Raw genomic sequence first — 3730 nt, 5'->3', positions numbered from 1 at the left:
AAATTCGAATGTCAAAAAGATAGCCTTTTCAAAAAGTGAGTATTTTTCCCTAGTTCGCGTAATATTCTTCAAATCAGTATCTTGTACTAAAAGCTTTCTAAAGTATCCTGTGTTCCTTCTCAGGCTTCAAGCTATCTCGTTACCAAATTGGTAATCGGTTCAGCGAGTTAGTAATAATTAATTTAAACGTCATGCATATGCGCCAGTTTCTCACTCATCTCAGTGTTGATGACGTCATATATCCTGAACGATGTGCTGTACAATGATATATTGTTGCAGGTACATTCACTGCTATGTGTGAACACAGGGCCGGCCGGAGTGGCCGAGCGGTTCTGGGCACTACAGTCTGGAACCGCGCTACCGCTACGGTCGCAGGTTCGAATCCTGCCTCGGGCATGAATGTGTGTGATGTTCAAGTAGCTCTAAGTTCTAGGGGACTGATGACCTCAGAAGTTAAGTCCCTTAGTGCTCAGAGCCATTTGAACCATTTTTTTTTTTTTTTTTTTTTTTTGTGAACACAGTCTGCAGAATGTGTCGCGAATACAGTTACAATACGAAAATGTACAGCGAAAATGTGATAAACGATTTTAGCTGCTGGTGGGGGTGGGGGACGTCAAAGCGAAAAAGTTTCGTAAATGTTTGAAATTATGTGTAAAGTATGTTGAAAATCACTGAGTGCTTTCGTTCTCAAATACTGGATGAATAAAGTTTGCGTATTCGCACTTAATTTCACCCCCACCGTCACCCCTTTGATAGGTTGTTCTTACTCCGGCAGCCATTCTTTCTAGACAGTAAGTGATACATGTACCAAGTTCGGTTGAAATCGGTCCTCTGGTTTCGGGGGGCTGTGGAACATACGTACATACATGCATACATACATTTTTGCAATATATATCGATACTTTTCTTTCGCGTACCGATTTTGGTGAGATAAATCCTATGCGGTCTCAGAAGTTATACTCAAGTTATCTGCAAAACCCTCACGAAGATTCTTTGTTTTGGAGAATAACATGTTCAACGAACACAGACAGACAAGGCAGTTTTAGCAAAACTTTAAATAACGATATCTTTTTTCCGCATCCGGTTCTGATGAAATAAATTGCATACGTTGCCCCAAGCTATGCTGAAGTTACCTGCGAAAGTCCCATGAAAATTCGTCTAGTAGTTTCGGAGATTAGCTTATTCAAAGACAAACACTAACACGCAGGTCTTACAAACTTCTTATCAGTATAGATAGATATGTACGACTTTCTGCCAATAAATACAGACACTTTCTGTAGATGTTGCAAACTAGCTGTCCATTGCAAATGTTGTAATAGACTGTCACTGCACCGTTAGTGAAACTAGTCACCTTTGCGCAGTGGCAATATCGTAACCAATGAGGTTTATCGAGGTGCGATTATTGCTAGTTGAAAACTTTTACCAACAGCACGTCTAGTGGACGTGAAATACCGTCCGCTACGGCAAATTTGCAAACTCCTCCGGGAATAATTATAAAAAGCCGGCACAGCAGCTCAGCGTGTTCGGTCAGAGCGTTAGCTGCCTCTGTAATAAAAAAAAGAAAATAAGTTCACCGATAAAAAACGAACTAAAACGGGTGTCTTACGACGTCAGCCCCGAGCAGATAAAACGAACGATAGCGAACAAAATGATATTACAAAAAATGGTAACGTTCTTGCCTCGCATCCAGCGGGCCCGTGTTCGATTCCCGGTCGGGTTGGAGGTTTTCTCCGTTTGTGGATTGGGTGTTGTACTGTCCTTATCATCACTTCATCCTCATCCCCAGCACGCGAATCGCCCAATGTGGCGCCGACTGCAATAAGACACGCACTCGGTGGCCGAATTTCCCCGGATGGGGCCTCCCGGTCAACAATGCCATACGATCATTTTATTTACCACCTCTTGCTTTGAGAGTGGTCTTAGTTCTCCGAGGTCGAGTATTAACACTTTTCTTCTGATATCCCATTCAAATGAAGCCAGCCGTTGATGGTTAGATCATGCAAAGCTATCAGATTTCGACGATATTGATTGCTTCGTTTCATCCACTATTCTAAATACTCCTATACATTTCCTACGGAATTAAGATCTGCTGATGTCCTGCGACATTCGATGTGCCTGAACATTAACCAAAACAGAAACGCATACTTGAAGTCGTGTGAAAAGGATTATTTTCGTCTTGGTAAATGAGACTTTGCACAGAATACGAACCATAAAGAATAGAAGAAAGGTCGACATTTGCTCACCTTTTTTTTTTTGGTCAACAGTCTACTGACTGGTTTGATGCGGCCCGCCACGAATTCCTTTCCTGTGCTAACCTCTTCATCTCAGAGTAGCACTTGCAACCTACGTCCTCAATTATTTGCTTGACGTATTCCAATATCTGTCTTCCTCTACAGTTTTTGCCCTCTACAGCTCCCTCTAGTACCATGGAAGTCATTCCCTCATGTCTTAGCAGATGTCCTATCATCCTGTCCCTTCTCCTTATCAGTGTTTTCCACATATTCCTTTCCTCTCCGATTCTGCGTAGATCCTCCTCATTCCTTACCTTACCAGTCCATCTAATTTTCAACATTCGTCTATAGCACCACATCTCAAATGCTTCGATTCTCTTCTGTTCCGGTTTTCCCACAGTCCATGTTTCACTACCATACAATGCTGTACTCCAGACGTACATACTCAGAAATTTCTTCCTCAAATTAAGGCCGATATTTGATATTAGTAGACTTCTCTTGGCCAGAAATGCCTTTTTTGCCATAGCGAGTCTGCTTTTGATGTCCTCCTTGCTCCGTCCGTCATTGGTTATTTTACTGCCTAGGTAGCAAAATTCCTTAACTTCATTGACTTCGTGACCATCAATCCTGATGTTAAGATTCTCGCTTTTCTCATTTGTACTACTTCTCATTACTTTCGTCTTTCTCCGATTTACTCTCAAACCATACTGTGTACTCATTAGACTGTTCATTCCGTTCAGCAGATCATTTAATTCTTCTTCACTTTCACTCAGGATAGCAATGTCATCAGCGAATCGTACCATTGATATCCTTTCACCTTGTATTTTAATTCCACTCCTGAACCTTTCTTTTATTTCCATCATTGCTTCCTCGATGTACAGATTGAAGAGTAGGGGCGAAAGGCTACAGCCTTGTCTTACACCCTTCTTAATACGAGCACTTCGTTCTTGATCGTCCACTCTTATTATTCCCTCTTGGTTGTTGTACATATTGTATATGACCCGTCTCTCCCTATAGCTTACCCCTACTTTTTTCAGAATCTCGAACAGCTTGCACCATTTTATATTGTCGAACGCTTTTTCCAGGTCGACAAATCCTATGAAAGTGTCTTGATTTTTCTTTAGCCTTGCTTCCATTACTAGCCGTAACGTCAGAATTGCCTCTCTCGTCCCTTTACTTTTCCTAAAGCCAACCTGATCGTCACCTAGTGCATTCTCAATTTTCTTTTCCATTCTTCTGTATATTATTCTTGTAAGTAGCTTCGGTGCATGAGCTGTTAAGCTGATTGTGCGATAATTCTCGCACTTGTCAGCTCTTGCCGTCTTCGGAATTGTGCGGATGATGCTTTTCCGAAAGTCAGATGGTATGTCGCCAGACTCATATATTCTACACACCAACGTGAATAGTCGTTTTGTTGCCACTTCCCCCAATGATTTCAGAAATTCTGATAGAATGTTATCTATCCCTTCTACCTTATTTGACCGTAAGTCCTCCAAAGCT

The 3730-nt window shown here is 41.7% G+C and overlaps 1 non-coding gene across 1 annotated transcript; it reads left to right on the top strand.

Annotated features, from left to right (window-relative positions):
* Window positions 1-1348: 1348 nt before the first annotated feature.
* On the top strand, window positions 1349-1487 carry LOC126205101 (U4 spliceosomal RNA). Its single transcript, XR_007540544.1, has one exon. It is a non-coding gene; the product is annotated as a U4 spliceosomal RNA (small nuclear RNA).
* Window positions 1488-3730: the final 2243 nt, after the last annotated feature.

This window comes from Schistocerca nitens, chromosome 1 (genome assembly GCF_023898315.1).
Source record: "Schistocerca nitens isolate TAMUIC-IGC-003100 chromosome 1, iqSchNite1.1, whole genome shotgun sequence".
Taxonomy (NCBI): domain Eukaryota; kingdom Metazoa; phylum Arthropoda; class Insecta; order Orthoptera; family Acrididae; genus Schistocerca; species Schistocerca nitens.
The sequence above is the reverse complement of the archived record's forward strand: the minus strand, read 5'-3'. Positions and strand labels throughout refer to the sequence as shown.